The sequence below is a fragment of the Macaca mulatta genome, chromosome 10 (genome assembly GCF_049350105.2).
Source record: "Macaca mulatta isolate MMU2019108-1 chromosome 10, T2T-MMU8v2.0, whole genome shotgun sequence".
NCBI classification, from domain to species: Eukaryota; Metazoa; Chordata; class Mammalia; order Primates; family Cercopithecidae; genus Macaca; species Macaca mulatta.
The window spans coordinates 27,442,221-27,465,832 of record NC_133415.1 but is presented as its reverse complement, the minus strand read 5'-3'; the positions used below and the strand labels follow the sequence as shown (position 1 = coordinate 27,465,832).

Genomic DNA, 23,612 nt, shown 5'->3' with positions numbered 1-23,612 from the left:
AGTAGGGGCTCACTGTTGAGTGAGTGAATGCGTGGCTGTGTGAATGGAAGTCTCTGAGAGCAGGGGCTCTGCGCATTTCACCCTGACTCCTTAGGACCTTACCCAGTGCCTGGCACAAAGCAGGTTTTCAGTCTGTATTTGCTAAATGAATCAATGGTGGGTCGTCACGTTTGGCCCATCACACGTAGTGGAAGGATGGGGAGAAAGAGGCAGGCTCAGCGCGTGAGGCCCCTTCTTCTCCAGTCTGCTCTGGGAGCCAGCTGGGGGCGGGGTCCACTTTGTTATGAAAGAGTCATTTTTGTCAACAAAAGTAAGCTTCTGCCCTGTACTCCGTGCTCTGTGAGTTATTTCTCAGGGGAGACTGAGCTGGCCAGAGCCTGGTGTTGGCCTCCCAGCTGTCAGATACCAGGGTTAGGGCTGTAGGTTGAGGGGTCCTTGGCTTTGGTCTGTCAGTAGCGTGGTGATTAAGAGCTTGGTGTCTCTCTCTCTCTCTCTCTCTCTCTCTCTCTCTCTCTCTCTCTCTCTCTCTCTTTCTATCTCTCTCTCTCTCAAAACATTTTTTTGTTTTTAGAGACGAAGTCTTGCTCTGTTGCCCAGGCTGGTCTCAAATTCCTGGCCTCAAGAGATCTCCTGCCTCAGCCTCCCAAGTAGCTGGGATTACAGTTGTGAGCCACTGTGCTGCCTAGCAGTCTCTTTATTTTACTTTATTTTTTTCCTGTAAAAAAGTTTACAGTATTTATTTTATTGTGGTGAAAACACATAACGTGAACTCTACCCTCTTATTTTTAAGTGTACAATATATTATTATTGAATGTAAGTAAGAGTTTACTCTCTTAAAGCCTTCCACTGGGTGGGAAGTCGAGCACCTTACAACAGGACCCTGTTATCCCAGCACTTTGGGAAGCCGAGACAGGTGGATCAGTTGAGGTGAGGAGTTCGGGACCAGCCTGGCCAACATGGAGAAACCCTATCTTTACTAAAAATACAAAAAATTACCTGGGCGTGATGGTGCATGCCTGTAATCCCAGCTACTTGGGAGGCTGAGGCAGGAGAATCGCTTGAACTTGGGAATCAGAGGTTGCAGTGAACCAAGATCGCACCATTGCACTCCAGCCTGGATGGAGTCTCGCTCTGTCACCAGACTGGAGTGCAACCTCCACCTCCCGGGTTCAAGCAATTCCCCTGCCTCAGCCTCCCAAATAGCTGGGACTAGCTGGGACTACAGGCATGTGCCACCACCCCTGGGTAATTTTTTTTTTTTTTTTTTTTGTATTTTAGTAGAGGCGGAGTGTCATCATGTTGGCCAGGATGGTCTCAATCTCCTGAGCTGGAGATCCGCTAACCTCGGTCTCTCAAAGTGCTGGAATTACAGGTGTGAGCCACCACGCCTGCCCACTTTTTTTTTTTTTTTTTTTTTTTTCTTGAGATGGAGTCTCGCTCTGTCGCCTAGGCAAGAGTGCAGCGTCGTGATCTTGGCCACTGCAACCTCCGCCTCACGGGTTCAAGTGATTCTCCTGCCTCAGCCTCCCAAGTAGCTCAGACTACATGTGCATGCCACCATGCCCAGCTAATGTTTATATTTTTTGTAGAAACAGGGTTTCACCATGTTTGCCAGGATGGTCTCGATCTCCTGACCTCGCGATTTGCCTGTCTCAGCCTCCCAAAGTGGTACGATTACAGGCGTGAGCCACTGCGCCTGGCCTATACTTGTTAAATGTTTTGTCTATAATAAGGCACATAAGCAGAGGGTGTACTGGGACTTTTTTTTCTTCTCTGGGACTTTTTTGTTTTTGTTTCTGTTTTTGTTTTGAGATAGAGTTCAGCTCTGTTGCCCAGGCTGGAGTGCAGCGGCATGATCTTGGCTTCCTGCAACCTTTGTCTCCCAGGTTCAAGTGATTTTTGTGCCTCGGCCACCCAAGTAGCACACACAAGTGTGTGCCACCATGCCCAGCTAATTTTTCTATTTTTTCGTTAGAGATGGGGTTTTGCCACATTGGCCTGGCTGGTCTCCAACTTCTGGCCTCAGATGATCCGCCCACCTCAACCTCCCAAGGTGCTGGGATTACACACATGAGCCACCTTGCCAGCCTCATCTGGGACATATTGATGTGTATTTTGGGTGATGATCAAATCAGGTTACTTAGCATAACTATTCTCTCATACGGGTATTATTTCTCTGTGATGAGAACACTCAAAATTGTTCCCTTTTAGCTTTTTTTGAAAAATACAAAACAATACTGTGACCAGAGTCACCCAGCTGTGGAACAGGACACTAGCATGTATTCCTCCCAACTAACTGTAACTTTGTTTCCATCACCAATCCCTCCTATCCTCCCCTCTTTCCCCAGCCTCAGGAGACCACTCCTGTACTTTCTGCTTCTTGTATTAAGTTTTTGGATTCAACGTAAGTGAGGTCATGCAGTGTTTGTCTTTCTGTGCTTGGCTTATTTAACAGAATGTTTTCTGGGTTCATTGGTGTTGCCCTAAATGAAAATTGCATTATTTTTTATGGCCAGAGAGTATATTATTGTATATATGTACTACATTTTCTTTATTCCTTCATTTGTGGGTGAACAGGTAGGCAGATTCCATCATCCTAGCTGTTGTGAATAGTGATGTAATAGACATGGAAAGGCAGATGTCTGTTCAATATCCTGGTTTGCTTTGACTGTATAGCTAAGTAGTGGGATGAATAGATCATATGGTTATGTACTTTCAGTTTTTTGAGGAATCTGCAACTGCTTTCTGGAGTGTATATAGCAATTGACCCTCCCATAAACACTTCTTTTTCCCTGGAAATTGACACCAGCATTTGTGTTTGTATTTTTATTTGTCATATTCATGTGAATAAGTGAGATGCTTTCTGCATATGGTTTTGATTTCCGTTTTGTGCAGGATTAGTAATGTTAACCACGTTTTTGTAAAGATAGAATCAGTCTTACATCTTCTTTGTGGAAAAGTCTATTCAGCCTCTTTGCCCAGTCTTGGATTGGTTACTTGTTTCTCTTTTGGTTAGTTTTTTTGCTGGTTACTAATGTTAGTACCTTGTGCCTTTTGGAAAACAATGCCTTATCAGCTGTATGTTTCCCCAAACTTTTCTTCTCACCTTTAGGATGCTGTTCTTTTTTTTCTTCTTTTTTTTTCCCTCTGCCCCCTTCCCCCAAACCGGACTCCAGTGGAGTCTTGCTCTGTCACCCAGGCTGGAGTGCAGTGGTGCGATCTTGGCTCACTGCAACCTGCGCCTCCGGGGTTTAAGCAATTCTCCAGCCTTAGCCTCTTAGCCTCCTGAATAGCTGGGATTGCAGGTGTGCACAACCATGCCCGGCTAATTTTTGAATTGTCACTAGAGACAGGGTTTCACCATGTTGGCCAGGCTGGTCTCGAACTCCTGACCTTGTGAGCGACCATGCCTGGTCTAGGATGCCTTCTCTTTGGGTTCATTTGTTCTCCCCTCTGCAGAGGCTCTATTGTTACGTACTTAGTCTCTCATGTTTATATTTGCATTTGTTGGCAGTGATTTCAGCATCCCATCCAAAAAGATTGTTAAGCCGTTTTATTGTCTGTGCATATTTTCCCCCAAATTTTTCCTTTTTCTTTTTTCTTTTTGCAACCTGTGTGCACAGGGTCAAGTTTCCTCTAAATATATGCTTATCCCATGTTTTCTTCTTGGAGTGTTTTGCTTTCAAGATTGAATTTAACTGTTTGATTTATTTTTCATAGATTTTTGTGTATTGGGCAACATAGGGGTGCTAGTTCAATCTTGTGCACATGAGTACCCAGTTTTCTCAACTGTTGTGCTTTTGGTATGCTTTTGAAAAATGTGTGCCCTAAATATAATTTTGGGTTGATTACTTGGCTCCCTCATTTTGTCCATTCGGTTGTCTTTCTGTGTTTGTGCTATTCAGAGATTGCTTGGGTGACTATAGCTTTTGTTTTATCTATCCACGTATCTATCTATCTATCTATCTATCTATCTATCTATCTATCTATCTATCTATCTATCTGTTTTATCTATCATCAATGTATCTATCTATCCATCTATCCATCCATCCATCCATTTATAATATATCCTAATATTTTTTTGAGATTGGTTATCATTGTGTCACCCAGACTGGAATGCAGTGCTGTGATCGTGGCTCATTGCAGCCTTGACCTCCTGGGCTCAAGTGATCCTCCCTCCTCAGCCTCCCAAGTAGCTGGGACTACTTGGAGGTCCCATACCTTACAGGTGTGCACCACCATACCCCACTAATTTTTTTATGCTTTTTGTAGAGGTAGGGTTTTGCCATGTTGCCCAGACTTCTCTTGAACTCCTGGGCTCAAGTGATTTGCCTGCATCAGCCTCCCAAAGTGCCATGAGTACTGGTGGGAGCCACTGCGCCCGGGGAAACCTTGTTTTAAATATATATATACACACTTTTATTTTCATTAAATTGAAGTTTAGTTACATGTGAACATTTGATGACACTGAGGCTTGTGGCCACCGACCCCAACACCCAGGTAGTGAGCAAAGTGCCAATCAGGCGGTTCTTCCGCCCACACCCCCTTTCTGCCTCCTTTTTTCATCTGATAGTCCCCAGTGTGTATTGTTTGCATCTTTATGTTCGAATGTATTCACTGTTTAACTCCAACTCATAAGTGAGAACATGCAGTGTTTGGTTTTCTGTTCTTGCCTTGATTTGCTAAACATGATAATCTCCAGGTCTATCCATGCTGCTTAGGACATGATTTACTGTCTTTTGGGTAGATACCAAGTAGTGGAATTGCTGGGTCTGATGGTAGTTCTGTTTTAAGTTCTTTGAGAATCTCTACACTGCTTTCCACGGTGTGAACTAGTTTTCACGTTGACGAAGAGTGTAGCAGCGTTCCCTTTCCTTTGCTGCCTCGCCAGCATGTTGTTTTGACTTTGGAAAAATGCACACTGTGACCAACCTGAGATGTTATCTTACAGTGTTAGTGAGTTGCATTGCACTGATGATTAGTGACGTTGTGTATTTTTTTCATGTCAGTTGATCACTTGAATGTCATCTTTTTATTTTATTTTTTTATTTTTTGGGATAATGTCTCACTCTGTTGCCCAGACTGGAGTGCGGTGGCACAATCTTAGCTCGCTGCAACCTCTGCCTCCTGGGTTCAAGTGATACTCCTGCCTCAGCCTCCCTAGTATCTAGGATTACAGGCAAGCACCGCCATGCCCAGCTAATTTTTGTATTTTGAGTAGAGACGGGGTTTCCCATGTTGGCCAGGCTGGTCTCAAACTCCTGGCCTCAAGTGATGTGCCTGCCTCAGCCTCTGAAAGTGCTGGGATTGCAGATGTGAACCACCATGCTCAGCCTGTTCCCTGACATTTCTTTACAAAAATTTGCCCTATGATAAAGGTATACTACCAGAGGGTAGAATGAGGCACTTTGGTCCATGCGTACATTGTTCAGTGATGAAATCGGGGTATTTAGCGTATCTCTTGCCTCATAGAGTTATTATTCCTTTGAGATGAAGACAGAATCCTCTTTTCTAGCTTTCTTGAAAAGTACACTCTAGTAATGTTAGACCTGGTCACCCTGCTGCTGTGGAATAGAACTACAGGTTTCATTCCTGTCATGGAATATGTAAGCTTATACCTGTTTCCAATCTCTGACCGTGCCCCACCTTTGAACCCCAACGAGTGGTAAGAACAGTTATGCTTACTAGTTCTATGAAATAAGTTCTTTAGATTCCTCCTGAGTGAGACAATGCGATGTTTGTCTTTCTCTGTGTAGTTTGTTTCTTGTCTTTTCTTTTTACCTTTTTTTTTTTTTTTTGAGGTTGTGTCTGGCTCTGTTTGCTCAAGCTGGAATGCAGTGGCGTGATCTGGGCTCACTGCGTCCTTGACCTCCTGGGGCTCAGGTGATTCTCCCACCTCAGCTTGGTGAGTAGCTGGGACTTTTGAGAAACGTCTCTTGAGGTTCATTGCCCAACTTTGGCTGGATTACTTGGTTTTGCATGTTTCGCCTCTTAGTAGCATTAGTTTCTCGTGCATACTGTGTAACAACCTCTTTCAGATAAATGATTCCTCATCATGCCCTCCCTATATGAAGAATGCCTTCTCATTGTTGATTGGTTCATTGCTCCCTTTACCATGCCGTAGTTCTTGAGTTTTCTTTTTCATGTGTTGAGTTTTCCTTTTGTTAGCAGTGATTTGGGGTCAGGCCAGAAAGAAAAATCACAATTTGGATGCATTTCATTGGTTCTGAGTATATTTTCCATATATTTCCTATTTTTTCTTTTTGTAGCCTGTGAGCATAGATGAAGTTACCCTGAACTTCCACTCACTCTGTGTTTTCCTGTAGGAGTTTTATGCTTTTGGGTCTTGTGTTTAGGTTTTCATTTATTTTGAGTTGATATTTGTGTATTGTGTAACATAAAGGTCCTATTTCATTCTTTTTCATGTGGATATCTGGTATTTTCAGATTCATTAATTGAACAGAAATGCACTCCTCATTGCGTCTTCCAGGCATTCTTTTGACAAATATGTGTTGACTCCATACAGACGTACATTTAGGTTCTGTTTTGTCCGCATGGTTTCATTGTTAGGCCTCTACCATAGTCTTTGGGTGAGTAGATCTTTTCCATGTAATTTGAAATTGAGCAGTGTGAGGCCTCCAAACGAGGTTGCATTTCCTAGGGGTGCTTTGCATGTTCAGAGTCTGTGGTAGTTCCATGTGAATTTTTAGCTGTGTATAGTTACATTTCATGACAAGTTTGGTTCATACTGCATGTCCAGAATTAGAAGTGCAATGGGGACATTGTAGTACTTGCGTACCTTGCATAAGGATAAAAGATAAAGTGAAGGAGGTTTCCATGTTTCATGTGTGGGTTCCCAGTTCTCTCAAAGTCATTCACAGAGCGGACTAGCCGTTTCCCATTTTGTTTGGGTTTTTTGTTTGTTTTGATACGGAGTTTTGCTCTTTTGCCCAGGCTAGAGTGAAGTGGTGTGATCTCGGCTCACTGCGACCTCCGCCTCCTGGATCCAAGCGACTCTCCCGCCTCAGCCCCTGAGTAGCTGGGATTACAGGTACATGCCACCACACTTGCTAATTTTTCTATTTTTATTAGAGACAGAGTTTCACCATGTTGGCCAGGCTGATCCCATACTCCTGACATCAAGTGGTTTGCCTGCTGTTGCCTCCCAAAATGTTGGGATTACAGGCATGAGCCCCTGCGCCTGGCCTTTTGAGAAATCTGTTGACTGTAAGTACGTTCAGGTTTGTCTGTTGGCTGCGTGATATTGTCCAATGGCATATGTTTCTATTTTTATGCCAGTTCCTTGCTGCCTTAGTAAGTATAGCTTTTCGATATAATTTGACATCGGGGAGCGTGAGGTATTCAAGTGAGTTTCTATTTCTGGGAAGTGCTTTGGATTTTCCGGGTTCTCTGTGAATTTTGCCATTGTTCATTTATAGTTTTAAAATTGAGTTTGTCATACATGTCCAAAATTAGGGAGTACAGTGGGATTTTGTTTACTTGCGTACTTTGAGGAATGATGAAGTCAGGGTGTTTTGCATATCTATTCCCATGTCCAGTTTTTATTTGTTTGCGGTGTGAACCTTCAGTGTTCCTCTCCTTTCTAGCTCTGTTGAAAGAGATCCTACCATATTGTTACTTGTAGTCACCCTCCTGTGGAGTAGATCACCAGCATTAATTCCTCCCCTGGAAATGCAACTTGGTACCTATTACCAATGCCAGCCCATGCCCTCCCCTCTCCCCAGCATGTGATAACCACTATTGTACTTTCACTTTCAATTAGATAATTCTTGTTTAGTCTCCTCATGGGTGAGATGATGCAGTGTTTGTGTTTCCCTGCCTGGCTGATTCCACTGAATATAATGTCTTCCAGGTTTATCCGTGTTACCACAAAGGAGATAATGTTGTCAATCTTTGTTGTTGGGGCGTATTTCGTTGTGTCTGTATGCTGAAGTTCCTTCATCCCTTCATCAGTTGATGGACAGGTAGCTTGATTGCATACCTTGGCTATTGTGTATAGTGCTTCGGTCAACCTGGGAAGGCAGCTATGGCTTTCATGCAGTGATTTCACTGTCCGTCAGTATATACCCACTGCTGGAATTGCCAGATGAAATGGTAGTTTCCTTTTTGATTGTTTGGGAAGCTCCAAGAGGTTTTCATAGTGCCTGTAGTAACAGTGATTTCTCCCAACAGTGTATGAGGGTATCTGTGTATGCAACTTCCTCCGGGAAATTTGTTTGAAATAATTGGTTTCTTTTAATTGTTCAAATAAGTGTGAGTCTGTATCTGAGCATGCTTTTCATTTACAGTTTAGAGATGACTAATAATGTTGAGAACCGCCCTTTTTACATGTTAGTGAATTGCAGTTTGTCTTTTTAGTAATGTCTGTTCACGTTTGTATCCCAGTTTTGGTTGAGTTACTTGGTTTTGTGTGTTTTGCTCCTCAGTGTTGTGTTAGTTTCAGATACATGATTCCTTATAATGTTCTCTCTATCTGAAGAATGCCTTCTGAGTGTTGATTGGTGCATTGATTTCTTTACTGTGCAGTATTTCTTCGGGTTTTTTTTTCTTTTTACTGGTTGATTATTATTTCAGTTTACAGTGATTATTCTTTTTTTTTTTTTTGTGAGACAGAGTCTTGCTGTGTCTCCCAGACTGGAGTGCAGTGGTGCCATCTCTGCTCACTGCAAGCTCTGCCTCTCAGGTTCACGCCCTTCTCCTGCCTCAGTCCTGAGTAGCTGGGACTATAGGTGCATGCCACCATGCCCGGCTAATTTTTTTTTTTTTTTTGTATTTTTAGTAGAGACGGGGTTTCACCGTGTTAACCAGGATGATCTCAATCTCCTGACCTCCTGGTCCGCCCGCCTCAGCCTCCCAAAGCGCTGGGTTTACGGGTGTGAGCCACCGTGCCAGGCCAAACAGGGATTATTCTTGTAAGATACAGTCAATAATAAAAACAAATTTTTTTTACTTCTGTGATTGGAAGTGTTTTCCTTCTGTTGTTTTAATATCGATTCAGGTTTTTTGAAACCTAAGCTCACTCTGTGTTTTCCTGTAGGCATTTGATGCTTTGGGGTTATGTGTTTAGGTTTTAATTTGTGAGCCACAGCACCCGACCTCATTGCATCTTATGGGTGTTCTTTTGAGAAAAATGTGTTGACTGCATACAGGTGTGCGTTTAGGTACTGTTATGTCCATAGGTGCATGGTTTCTTTTTATGTCACTACCATAGTCTTTGGATAAGTAGAGCTTTTACCTGTAATTTGAAGATGAAGAGTGTGAGGCCTCCAATCTAGTTTGTATTTCCTAGGATTGCTTTGCATATTCAGGGTTTTTGGTGGTTTCATGTGAATTTTTAGCTGTGTGTAGTTAACATTTTGTAACAAGTTTAGTTCATACCACATGTCCAGAATTAGCAGTGAAGTGGGACATTGTGATAATTGTATACCTTGCATAAGGATAGAATCAAGGAGTTTCTTGTGCCTGTGACCATGTATAGGTCTTACATCTTGGAGGTGTGAACATCGGTATTCTCCTTGGTAGCTATTTTGAGAAAGACACGACCATATTGTTATACACAGTCTCCCTGCTGTGGAGTAGAATACCAGAATGTATTCCTCTCCTTTAACTCTCTGCATCCCTATTGCCAATTCTTGCCCGTGTCCTCTTCTCCACCCAGCCTGTGGTAACCGTTACTGTATTTCCATCTTCAGTGAGTTAAATTTTTCAGCTCCCACTTGAGTGAGAACATGCAGGGTTGATATTCCTCTTTTCTTTGCCTTTCTGATTTGATTGAACATAGTATCTTGCAGGTGCAGCCATGTTGTGGGAAATGAAAAATGCCCTGAATTTTGATGGCTGAAAAGTATTCCATTGTGCCTTGTCCTGGAGATTCTTCATCCCTTCATCTGTGGATGGACAGGAAGGTTGATTCTATCCTTTGGCTATGTCAGTAGCATGTCAAGAAAGAGGGGAAGGAAGCTTTGTCTCCAGCATACGAATTTCATTTCCTTTCCATGGAGAGCCATGGGTGGGATGATGACATTACATGTTAGGAACATGTTTAATTTGTTCAGGGACCTTCAACTGTTTTCCCTAGAATGCATCCTAATTAAAGTTCCACCCAGTAGTGTGTAAGATTATCCCTTTCTTTGCCTTCTCACCAGCCTTTGCCTTATTTCAAACGCAGTCTTGCTTTTTGGCAATATTCATATCAGTTAGATTGAGATGGTGCCTGAGTGTGGTTTTCATTCACATGTTTGAGATGAGTTGATCTCAAACACTGATGTTGAGAAACCCATTCTTTTACCTGGTTTTTTGTTTTTGTTTTATGGAGACAGAATTTCTCTCTTGTTGCCCAGGCTGGAGTGCAATGGCGCCATCTCAGCTCACTGCAACCTCCATCTCGTGTGTTCAAGTGATTCTCCCTCCTCAGCCTCCTGAATAGCTGGAAGTAGAGGTGTGTGCCCAACCTGGGAAAGCAGTTATGACTTCCATATAGTGATTTCTCTGTCCGTAAGTATATACCCACTGTTGGAATTGCTAGATGAAGTGGTAGCTAGCTTTGTGATTGTTTGGGAAGCTCTAAGAGGTTTTCGTAGTACCTGTGGTAATGGTGATTTCTCTCAACACTGTGTAAGAGTATCAATGCATGCAGGTGTCCCTGGGGCATTCATGTGAAATAATTGGTTTTTATTTTTTGTTAGAATTAGAGTGAGTTTGTATCTGAGTGTGGTTATTTAAGATTTAGAGATGACTAGCAATGGTAAGAATGACTTTTTTTTCCTGTTAGTGAATTGCGTATTGCCTTTTCAGTAATGCCTGTTCAGGTTTGTTGCCTAGTTATGGCTGGGTTGCTTGGTTTTGGGTGTTTTGCTCCTCAGGGGGATGTTAGTTCCTACCGAATGTCAGATAACAACCACTTCTAGATACATGATTCCTCGTAATATCCTTTCTGTCTGAGGAATGCCTTCTGAGTGTTGGTTGCTGCATTGTTTTCCTTACTGTGCAAAACTTCTTCAGGTTTTGTGTTTTTGTTTCTTGATTATTTTAGTTGTGATTTTTTATTTTTGTTTTTCCCTTTTTATTTATTTATTTATTTTTTGAGACAAAGTCTCACTCTGTTTCCCAGACTGAAGTGGGGTGTCACGATTTTCGCTCACTGTAACCTCTGCTTCCCAGGTTCTAGCAATTCTCTTGTCTCAGCCTCCTGAGTAGCTGGGACTACAGGCGTGCACCACTGCTCCTGGCTGATTTTTTTATTTTTAGTAGAGACAGGGTTTCATCATGTTGGCCAGGCTGGTCTCAAACTCCTGACCTCAAGTGATCCGCCCACCTTGGCCTCCCAAAGTCCTAGGTTTACAGGCGTGAGCCACCGTGCCCGGCTAGCACTGACTGTTTTTGTAAGGTAAGGTCAATAACAAAAACTAGAATTTTTGACTTCTGTTGTTGGAAGTGGTTTTTTTTCTGTATGTCTTTTTTTCTATTGTTTGCTTTTACATCCTGTGAGCTTACATTCAGGTTTTCCTAAACTTAAGCTCACTCTGTGTTTTCCTGTAGCAGTTTTATACTGTTAGGTCTTGTGTTTAGGGTTTAATGTATTTTGAGTTTCTGTTTGTGTATTGTATAACATCAAGGTCTTATTTCATTCTTTCGTATGTGGCTATCCAGTCATTTCAGACTGCTCAATTGAAGACTGGTGATTCCTCATCTCATCTTTTTTCCCTTCGAGACGCAGGTCCCACTCATGCTGTCACCCAGACTAGAGTGCAGTGGCGAGATCTCAGCTCTCCACAACATCAGCATCCTTGCTTCAAGAGATTCTCGTGCTTCGTCTTCCCAAGTGGATGGGATTGCTGGTGTGCACCAGCACACATGACTAGTATTTTTTTGTATTTTAACTAGAGATGGAATTTCACCATTTTGGCCAGGCTGGTCTGAAACCCCTGACCTCAAGTGATCTGCTCGACTGAGTCTCTGAAAGCGCTGGGAGTACAGGTGTGAGCCACAGCACCCGCCTCATTACATCTTCTGGGCGTTCCTTTGAAAAAAAATGTGTTGATTGCATACAGGTATGTGTTTAGGTTCTCTTATGTCCCTAGGTTCATGGATTCATTTTTATGCCACTACTGTAGTCGTTGAATGAGTGGAGGTTTTACATGTGTTTTGAAACTGGGGAATGTGCAGCCTCCAATTGAGTTTGCATTCCCTTGGATTGCTTTGCATATTCAGGTTCTTTGGGTCTTTGGTGGTTCCATGGGAATTTCTAGCCATGTATCATTAGCATTCCATAAAACGTTTGTTTCATACTTTATGTCCAGAATTAGGGGTGCATTGGGACATTGTGATACTTGTTTGTATAGCTTGAGTATGGATAAAATCAGGGAGTTTCCCATGCCTCTGAGCACGTATAGGTTTAATATCTTCGATGTGTGAACATTCAGTATCCTCCTTGGTAGCTCTTTTGAAAACGGCACGACCATGTTGTTAAGTATCGTCGCCCTGCTTTGGACTGGAATACCAGAATATATTCCTCTCTTGTAACTCTTTGTGTACCTATTGCCAATCCTTGATGTCCTCTCCTCCACCTAGTCTGTGGTGACCACTGCTGTATTTTCACCTTCGGTGAGTTAAATTTTTCAGCTCCCACACAAGTGAGAACGTGCAGGTTTGGTCTTTGTCTGCGTTTCTGATTTGATTGAACAGAATATCTCCAGGTGCAGCCATGTTGCTGGAAATGATAGGATTCCAGGAGTTTTGATGGCCCAAAAGTATTCCATTGTGTCTGTGTACTAGAGATTCTTCATCCGTTCATCTGTGGATGGACACGGAGGCTGATTTCTTATCTTGGCTTTTGTGCCTAGGGCTGAATTCCACCTGGGATGACAGATCATCTCTTCCATGTCCTGATCATGTGCTCTGTGTATATACCTAGTAATAGAATTACTAGATAAAATGGTAGTGTGGTTTTACGATTTCAAGGAACATCCAAGTGGTTTCTTTAGTGTGCATACTAGTTTACCATATCCCACCAGCTGTGGAGACAAGTTCTTCCTCTGAAAATCTGTGACTTTTTGTCTTTTAATATTTTTCAATTTTTTTCTTGTAGCATCCATTGCATGTAGAGTGAGATGGAATCTGAGTGTGTGTTTGATTTTTTTGTGTGTATAAATGGTACTTGCTAAGTTATTGTGAATTTGTTTATAATTTGTTGTGTAGGACTGGGCAGAGGACCTGAAGACATGAGATTTATGCACAGGTCAAAGAGAAGATTCCCACCATTGCTGATGCACACAAAAGCATAAGTGAAAATCACACCAGATTTCATCTCACTCTGGTTAGAATGAATACTACCAACATTTGATGGCAGTTTGTTTCTATACAGTATACATTATACCCACACATACACACACAACCCAAGGTACAAGGGACATTTTGAGATATCTATATGTAGCATCATGATGAAATCATCGTATCTGGCATGTCTGTGATCTTCCATCATTATTTTTTCTCTGTGGAGAGAATATTCAGAACCATGTTTTCCAACTAATTTTGAAAAATTTTTCTAGATTCTGTTGAGCCTAGTCACCTAGTCACCCTGCTGTGCAATAGAACACCAGAATGGATTCCTTGTATCTGAGCGTCACTCGGTACCCGTTACCAATCCCTGCCATGTTGATGAGCCTGGTCTTGAACTCCTGACCTCATGTGATCCACCTGCCTTGGCCTTCCAAAGTATTGAGATTACAGGTGTGAGCCACTGTGCCCGGCCTACCTTTTACTTTTTTAAGGAACTTCCAAAAGTTTTTGTAGCATGTACAGTAATTTTAATTCCACCAAGTGTGTGGAAGAGTTTTTTTTTTTTTTCTGCAAGTCTACACTGACCATTGCCTTCAACAATTTTGATTTTTATCTGTTGTAATACTCATTGTAGGTGGAATTAGATGGTAACCGAGTATGGTTTTGATTCACGTTTTTGTGAGGTTTAGTGATATTGAGGAACTGTCACCTGTGGGTCAGTTTCCTGCCATCTTTTCACTCAGGTCTATTTAGATCCTTTTACCTTGGATATTTGTTGTTTTTATTGTTGTTTTTCACTTAGTCATATCACTTTATTGTATGTGTTAGATAACAACCTCTTTCAGGGCTAGGATTTTTTATCGTTTCTCCCAGTCTTTAGGATTCCTTTTTTTTGTTTCATTGTTTCCTTTTCCCTGTAGAATTTGTAAAGTGTCCCTAGTCACATATGGTTATAGTTGCGTACGTTAGCAGTGATTTTTGTGTTCAACGCCCCACTTCCATGAAACAGAAAAACGTGTGGGCGCACGCACACACACACGGAGACAAGCCTTGCATTGTCTATGGGTGTAGTTTCCCTACTTTTTTTTTAGTGTTATGATGCTTTTTTACCTTTTGCAGCCTGTTTGCATAGATCGAGGGTTTCCTAAAATATACACCCACTCTGTGTTTTCTTATAGGACCTTTACAGTTTCAAGATTGAGTTTAGGTCTTCACTTCATTTTGTGTTGATTTTGTGTATAGTGCATTGTAAGGGTCCTATTTCAGTGTTTTTCCTGTGGATATTCAGTTTTCTCAAAATCAATAATTGAACCAGACTCACTTTCCCATTGTATATTTTTGGGGTTTTGAAAAATGTGTTCCCTACATATCATGTTGAATAGAGTATTTGGCTGCCTCATTGTGTCACCTAGGTCCTCGTTCTGTGTTTGTGACAGTCATGAATTGTTTGGATAACTACAGATTGTTTTTTGATTGATTATTTTCTTTGGTTCTTACCTTGGATTTTTCTTTTAATGCTTTCTACTCTTATTATTAGAGGTTAAAAGATATATATGCAAGTTAGTTACATCTGTTGATTGCATGACCCTGAGACTTGGGGTCCCAACAATCCTGTAACCCAGGCAGTGAGCAGAGGGCCCACAGGGTGGGTCTTCAGCACACGCTTCCTCTCCCCTGTTTTTTTTATTGGTCTGGTGGTCATTCCAGGTGTCTGTTGTTCTCTTTTTTATGTTTGAGTCCATTCAAAGTTTAGCTCCCACTTATAAGTGAGAACATGTGGCATTTGGTTTACTACTTGGGCCTTAGTTCACTTATGACATTGGCCTGCAGTTTCCACCTTCTGTTGTCAGGTGATCCTCCCACCTGAGCCTCCGGATTAGATAGGTCTACAGGTGCCCACCACCACATCCGGCTAATTTTTTTATTATTGTAGAGATGGGATCTCACCATTTTGCCCAGGCTGGTCTCAAATACTAAACTGAAGTGATCCATGTGCCTCGGCTTCCCAAAGTGCTAGAATTACAAGTGTAAGCCACTGTGCCAGTCTCTCATCCACTGTTGATGGCTAGGTTGATTCCATGCCTTTGACATTGTGAAAAATACTGCCATGAACATACAAGTGCCTGTGTCTTTTGGATAGAAGGATTGATTTTCCTTTGGGTAGATGCACAGGAGTGGGCTTTCTGGATGAGGTGGTAGTTCTATTTTCAGCTCTTTGAGAAATCCCCGATCAGCTTTCAACGGTGTCTGTACTAGTTTTCATCCCCTCCCCTTCCCTGAAAGCATACTAGCGTTTCCTTTCCTCGTCTGTCTCGCCAGCATGTGTTCCTTGTCTGTGTAGTCCTCAGCATTGTGACCTCCGTGGGATGGCATCTTGTCATGTTTTTGATTGGCAGCTCTCTGATAGTGAGTTTGAGCATGTTTTTCTATTTGTTGGTTGCTTGTACATTGACTTTTAAGAAGTGTGTGTTCATGTCTCTTGCCCATTTATTAATGGGATATTCCCTGGTTGACGTGTTGAAGGGCCTTGTAGATTCTGCATATTAGACGTTGTTCAAATGCACAGTTTTGGACCGTGTTCTCCCATTGTGTGCGCTGTTAACTCTGTTGGTAGTTTATTTTGCTTTGCAGCAGCTCTTTCAGGTATTCAGTCTGACTTGTCAATTTCTGTTTTTGTTGCCGTTACTCTTCAGGACTTAGCCATCTAAATTCTTTGCCAAAGCCGATGTGGAGAAGGATATTTCACAAGTTTTCCAGTAGGATTTTAATAGTTTGAGTTTTTATGTTTATATGTTTTATTCATCTTGAGTTCCTCTTTGTGTCTGGTGAGAGGTAGGGAGGGCCCTAGTGTTACTCTTCTGCACATGGCTAGCCACTTATTTCAGCACCGTTGATTGAATAGGGTGTCCTTTTGCCTTTGCGTACTTTGGTGGATTCTGTGTTAGATCAGATAGTTTTCAGTGTGTGGTTTTACTTCTTGGTCCTCCCTTGTGTTCCACTGCTCTATGTGGAAGCCGGTTCCTAGCTTTTCCATGAAATTTGAAATCAGGAAGTGTGAAGTATCCGATGTAGTCTGGATGTCTCAGGATTGTGGAGGATGAAACTCAGGGCACTTCATGGTCCCACATGAATATTAGCATCGCCTATTTCTATTTCTTGCAACAAATGTGTTGCATAGTAAAGGAACAATACAATGAGACAGTAGAATAGGGCATTATGGTCGATGCATACATTGTGAAATGATGACATCAGGGTACTTAGTGTTTCTCTTACCTTTTCTCATTGTTTATTCCTTTATGGTGAGACCCTTCAGTATTCTCCTGTCAAGCTGCGTTGAAAGTGATGTGCCGATACCGTTACCCTGGTCACCCTGCACTGGAATAAAACAACTGAATTTTCTTCCTCTCATTTTCCCATTTGCAATCCCTGCCCATTACCCATCTTTTCCCCCAATCTCTGCAAACCAATATTGTGCTCACCAGGTCTTTGAGATAGAGTTTCTCAGATTCTACATGTGTGAGATGACTCAAGGTTTGTTTCTCTCCCCGCTTGCTCATTTAATTTACCATCATGTCCTCCAGGTGCAACCCTGTGGTTCCCCACATTATGATGTCATTGTGGTTTTCTGTGTGAAGAGTATCCCGGTGTGTACATGTGGAGCAGCTTCTTTCTCCCTTCGTCTGTGGACAAGCAGGTAGGTTGATGCTTACACTGGCTCTTGGGAACAGTGCTGGAATCCACATGGGTGGGTAGATCTGTCTTTGGTGTCCTGATTTCAGTGACTTTGAGTGTATTCCTAGTAGTAGAGTTGCCGGTGGATATGGTAGTTGGAGTCTTTTGAGGTTTGGAGGAACCTCCAAGAGGTTTCTGTAGCGTGTGTGCTAGTTTACCTTCTCACGAACTGTGGAGAAGAGTGTCTCTCTCTCTCTCTCGAAACACACCAGCGTTTCCCTTTCTTTCAGTGGTTTTTTTTTTTTTCCTCTTTATGTTAATACTCATTCCAACTAGAATGAGATGGTGTCTAAGCGTGGTTTTGATTTACATTTTGCTTGTGGTTAGTGACGTTTGCCAAATTATTGTGAACTTGTTTCAATTTGATGTGTAAGAGCGGGCAAAGGACCTGAAGACCTGAGAAGGTAAAAGATTCTGAATCAACATTACTGATCCTCACGAGAAGTCAATCAAAACCACACTGAGATAGCATCTGTCTCTGGTGAGAATGAATGTTACCAAAATGGGACAGCAGTTTCATTGTCGTATAGTCTGTGTATAACCAGCGAGTGCAAGGCACAGTTTGATCTGTGTAAACATAGCATCATCATGAAGTCGCGGTGTCTGGCATCTCTGTGAGCTCCAGACTTATGATTTCTCTGTGGAGAGAATATTCACAACTGACCTTTGTAGCTGTTTTGAAAATTGTGGTTTTCTGTTCTTGCCTTTTGGCATAATGGCCTATGGCTCTGTCCAGGTTTCTGGTAAGGGCATGGATTTGTTTTTTATGGCTGTGTAGTGTTCTGTGGTGTGTATGTACCCATTTCCTTTCTCTGATCCACTGCTGATAGGCACCACGGCTGATACCATGTCTTTACCATTGTGAGTAGTACTGCCATGAACATACGAGTGCATGCATGTTTTGGATGGAAGGATTTTCCTTTCGATAGATCCTCAGGAGTGGGGTTGCAGCGTTGGGTGGTAGTTCTCTTTTACGTTCTTTGAGAAATATCCACACTGTGCTCTCCAGGGTGTCTGAACTAGTTTGCATTTCCCCCTACAGTGGACCTGCATTTCTTTGCTCATCTGCCCCACCAGCCTCTGTTGTTGTGGACTGTGTGTCATAATTGCCATTCTGACCAGTGTGAGATGGTATCTCAGTATGTTTCTGATTTGCATTTCTCTGATAATCAGTGAGATCGAGCATGTTTTTATTCTCATTGGTTACTGGTACACCTTCTTTTAAGTGTGTGTTCATGTCCCTTGCCCATTTACAAGTTGGGTTTTTTTTTTTTTTCTGATTTTATTTGTTTAAGCTCTTTACATAAATCCTGGATATTAGACGTTTTTCAGATGCATAGTTGGGGAATATGTTCCCTCATTCTATAGGCTATGTGCTGACTCTGTGGTTGTTTCTTGCGCAGCAGCTCTTTTGTGTACTAGGTCTCACTTATCAGTAATTGCTTTTGTTGCCATTGCTTTTTGGGACTTGACATATAACTGCTTTGCCAAAACCTCTGTCGAGAAGGGTATTTGCTAGATTCTCATGCAGGATTTTTTTATAGTTTCAGGTCTTGGATTTTTTTGTATTTTTGTATTTATTTACAGACCGAGTCTCGCTGTGTCATACAGGCTGGAATGCAATGGAGCGATCTTGGCTCACTGCACCCTCCACCTTCAGAGTTCAAGTGATTCTTGTGCATCAGTCTCCCAACTAGCTCGGAGTAGAGGTACGTGCCACCATACCTGGCTAAGTTTTGCTTTTTAAGTAGACAGGGTTTCATCATGTCGGCCAGGGTGGTCTCGAACTTTCCGACCTCAAGTCATCTGCCTGCTTTGGCCTCCCAGGGTGCTTGGATTCCAGGCATGAGCCACCACACCCAGCCCAGGATTTTGCATTTCAATCTTTGATTCAATTTGAGTTGCTGTCTGTACATGGTGAGACACGGGCCCAGTATTATTTCTTCTGCATCTAGGTAGCCACTGATCCCAACACCACTTACTGATAGGGAATCCTTTCTCCATTGCTTATTTTTGTTGTTTTATTTTCAAGTATCAGATGATTTCAGGTGTGCAGGTTTGTATCTGGGTCTTCTAATCTGTTCCACTGTTCTGTGTAAGCGGGTGCCCAGCTTTTTAGTGAAAATGCCTAGTCGTTACATTGTGAGTGTTTTCTTAGAGTATTTCCTTTGTTTTAATTTTTTAAAAATACGTTTAGCAGCCTACGTGCACGTATTACTTTTCGAAAATACATGCGCACCGTATGTTTTCTTGTAGTAGTTTTGTGGTGTCAGAATTGAGTTTTAGGCCTTTAACATATTTTGCATTGATTTTTGTGTTGGCATGACATAACGGTCCTATTTCAGCGTTTTGCTTCTGAGTGTTCAGTCTACTCAGAATCATCTATTGAACAGGCGGTCTTTTGCCCATTGTGTCTTTCTGGTGTTCTTTTGAAAAATGTGTTCATTATATGTAATTGGGGTTGAGTATTTGGTTTACTCATTCTGTCCAGTTTCTTAGTTTATGCCAGTAAATGATTGTTTGGATAATTATAAAAGTTTGTGTTTTTCATTCATTGTTTTAGCTTCTAAGTTTGTATTTGTTAACTAATTTCGCCGGGCGCGGTGGCTCATGCCTGTAATCCCAGCACTTTGGGAGGCCGAGGCGGGTGGATCACGAGGTCAGGAGATCGAGACCATCCTGGCTAACTCGGTGAAACCCCGTCTCTACTAAAAATACAAAAAATTAGCCGGGCGTGGTGGCGGCACCTGTAGTCCCAGCTACTCGGAGGCTGAAGCAGGAGAATGGCGTGAACCCGGGAGGCTGAGCTTGGAGTGAGCCGAGATCGCACCACTGCACTCCAGCCTGGGTGACAAAGCGAGACTCCATCTCAAAAAAAAAAAAAAACAAAAACCAAAAACTAATTTCTACATTTATTATAGACTAAAAGGTACAAACGCAGATTAATTACTGCCTTTGGTATATTGCATGACACTGAGACTGGGGTCCCAGAGACCTTATCATGCAGGGAGTGGGTGGACCCACTGGCTAAGTCTTTAGCCCATACCTCATCCCTTCTTCCTTTTTTGTCTGATAGTCATCAGTGTCTGTTGGATAGGGGGTATTCAATGTTAGCTCCACCTTAGAAGTGAGAACGTGGCATTTGGTGTTCTGGTTTTTCCTTCTTTGCCTTTAGATAATGGCCTCCAGCTCCTTTCATGTTGCTGCCAAGGACATGATTTCCTCGTTTTTTGTTTTTTGTTTTTTGTTTTTTTTTATGGCTGCCTAGTTTTTTGTGGTATATATGTACCACATTTTCCTTTTCTGATCCACTGTTGATGGGTGCCTAGGTTGATTTCACGTATTTGCCATTGTAAATAGTCCCGCCAAGACCATTTGTGTGCATGTGTGTTTTGGACAGAAGGATTTATTTTCCTTTGTGTATATCCCAGTGGTGGGCTTGCTGTGTCAGATGGTAGTTCTGGTTTAAGTTCTTTGAGCAATCTCCAAAGTGCTTTCTGTGGTGTCTGAACTACTTTGCATTTTCACTAAAGGTGGACCAGTGTCCCCCTTCTCTGTTGCCTCACTAGTGTCCTTTTTTTTTTTCCTGACTCTGTAATCGTCATTCTGACCAGCGTGCGATATGTCTCATTGTGCTTTTGATTGATAATTCTCTGACAGTTAGGTTCAGCATATTTTCAAATTTTTGGTTGCTTTTATATCATCTTTCAAGAAGTGTGTGCTTATATCCATTGCCTATTAATTATTTGGAGGCGGGGGTTGGCTAATTGATTTGTGTAAGGTCTTTAAGGTAGATTCTGGACATTAGAACCTTGGTCAGGTGCATAGTTTGGGAACATTTTCTCTCATCCTGTATGTCGTCTGTCTACTCCGTTGGTAATTTCTTGTGTTGTGTGGTGACTCTTTAGTGTATTAGGTCCCACGTGTCGATTATTGCTTTTGTTGCAGTGTCATGTGGCGTCTTAGGGATATAAATGCTTTGTCAAAGCTGATGTTGAAGGGTATTTCCTAGGGTCTCTTGTAGGCTTTCTGTACTTTGAGGTCTTCCATTTACATCCTTCATTCATCTGAGTGAACTTTGGTACATGGTGAGAAGTAGAGGCCTAGTGTTATTTAGTCTTCTGCACATGGCTCGCCATTTATCCCCAAGACTATTGAAAAGGGAGTTCTTTCCCCATTACTTAATCATTGTGTATTTCATCCACAATCAGGTGGTATGAGGTGTGTGGGTTTACTTCAGGTTCTGTGTTCTCTTCCACTCATCCATGTGGAAGCAGGTCCCCAGAGTTTGAGTGAAATTTCAAATCAGAGAGTGTGATGCGTCCAATGTAGTTTCAATTTCTCAGAATTGCTTTGGAAATACAGGGCATTTCCTGGTCTCACATGAACTTCAGCATTGTTTCCTTCTATGTCCTTAAAAACAATTTGTCCTGTAGTAAAAGTATACAGTTAAAGAGCAGAGTGGGACATTTTAATCCATGCATATATACCTTGTGTAATGATCAAAGGAAGGCATCGACTGTCTCTGTTACCTTGTGTAGTTATTCTTTATTAGTTCTCCGTGGTTGCAATATTCAGAGTCCTTCTTTTCAGACTTTTTTGGAAAATATGGTGGGATACTGTTAAGTCTAGACACCCTGCTGTGAAGTAGAACAGCTGAATTTATTCCTGTCATCTAAGTGTAACATTGTATCCATTTCCCAGTTCCTGCCCCTGCTCCCCAACCATCAGCCTCTCTTCACCGCTGTGGAACTTTCTATGTCTAGGAGATAAAGTCATTTAGAGAGAAAGTTGATGTCATTCTCACATGCATGAAATTATGCCGTGTTTGCGTTTCTCTTCCTGGCTCATTTCGTTGAAGGTCATGTCCTCCAATTTCTGCACGTTGCTGCAGATGCCATGGTTTCATGAATTTCTGTGGCCGAAGAGGATTCCTTTGTGTCCTGTAGTTTCTTTTTCCCTTTTTGCATGAACAGGTACATTGATTGGATACCTTCCCTATTGTGAATAGTGCTTCTGTCGCCACAGGAAGGCTGATACCTCTTCAACATAACAGATTCCATGTGCTTTCTGTGTATAACCGGTGGTGGGATTGCCAGGTGAACGGGTAGTTGTAATGTAAAATGTTTAAGGCACCTTCAACTGCTTCGCTTCGTGTGTATAATATACATTCCCACCAAAAGTGTATAAAAGTGTCTTTTTCTGCATTTCTACGTTGGCCACTGCCTGTGAACGTATGGGTTGTTTTTTTGTTTGTTTGTTTGTTTTTGGTAAGTTTCATTCTAATTAAAGTGAGAGGTATCTGCGTGTGATTTGTACTTAGACATTTGTGTGAGGATTAGTGAAGTTGAGCAACTTCTCTTTGACCTGTCAGTCAATTTCATGTTTTCTTTTCAAATGTGCCTGTTCAGGTTCCTTGCCCAGTTTTAGCTTGGGTATTAGGTTTTGTTCATTTTCCCAGTTAGAGTAGTGTTAGTTTTTCATACATGTTAGATAACAACCCCATTCACAGATATGATTCTGCTGAACTTTCTTTCAGTCTGTAGGATGCTTTCTTTAATAGTTCATTGTTTCTCGTCCCCATGCGGAAGCTCTAAAATGATGTATAGTCCCATGTGTTTGTATTCACATTTGTTAGCAGTGATTTTAGTGTCCCATCCAAAAAGAACAATAAATAAGAAAAAGTATTGCCAAATCAGTTGCACGGTCTAAGGGTTTCTTGCCATAGATAATTTTTGCTCTTGTTTTCTTTCTTCTTTGCAAACTGCATGCAGAGATACAAGTTTTGCTGAGATACAGACTCCCACTTTTCTTATAGGAGCTTTGCGGCTCCAGGATTGGGTTTAGGTGTTTATTTGGTGTTGATTTGGTATTATTACATGTTTCAGACCCTGAAATGTTGACTTCTTTGTCTTGTTTTTGTCTTGATACAGCACAAAGGGAGTTGTGTTCAAATTAAGCTGTGGGAAATCCTTTAGATACTGGGTTGAAACGATTCTCTCCTTCCTTGATGTTCACTTAGGTGACAGGTGTCTGAAAGTCTGGGAAGATCCATAGTGGAAAACGTTTATCTGTATTTCGTGGAGACTGATGGCCAGCTCCCTTCTGCCCAGGACTTCTGGAGAAGGCCAGCCCTACCACTTGCTTAAATACCTCCCATCTCCAGCTCTTCAGTAAATATTTAAGTGCTTCATTAAAGATTTAAACCTTAAGGAAGTAGAGTGACCCAGTGGAACTTGAATTTAACTAGAATTTAAGTTTGAGAGTAGCTGGTCAGTAGAAGAAGTGTGGTAGATTGGGTGGTTTTTAAGGGTTTTTGGTTTTTGTTTGTTTGTTTGTTTTCCTTAAACAGAGTTAACAATAATCAATTTGAATAAAGAAGGAAAACATTAAACAGTTGGTATGTGTAACATGAACGCTGTTCCATGACTTGTTCAGTCATAGCCTCAATTTGACATGCTAGACTATGAATCCTAAAGGCTAGTATACAGTTACTGCATTGGAGTTACTTTTCTCATTCCAACAACTGTAGAACATTTTGAATAGCATTTTGAAATTTTATTTTAATGAAAGCTTAGGAA

General features: G+C 41.8%; 1 pseudogene across 1 annotated transcript in view; it reads left to right on the top strand.

Moving 5' to 3' along the window:
* LOC100424995 (beta-glucuronidase-like) overlaps nucleotides 1-23,612 on the top strand; it is a 433,296-nt pseudogene that overhangs the window by 385,816 nt on the left and 23,868 nt on the right. The window lies entirely within an intron of this gene.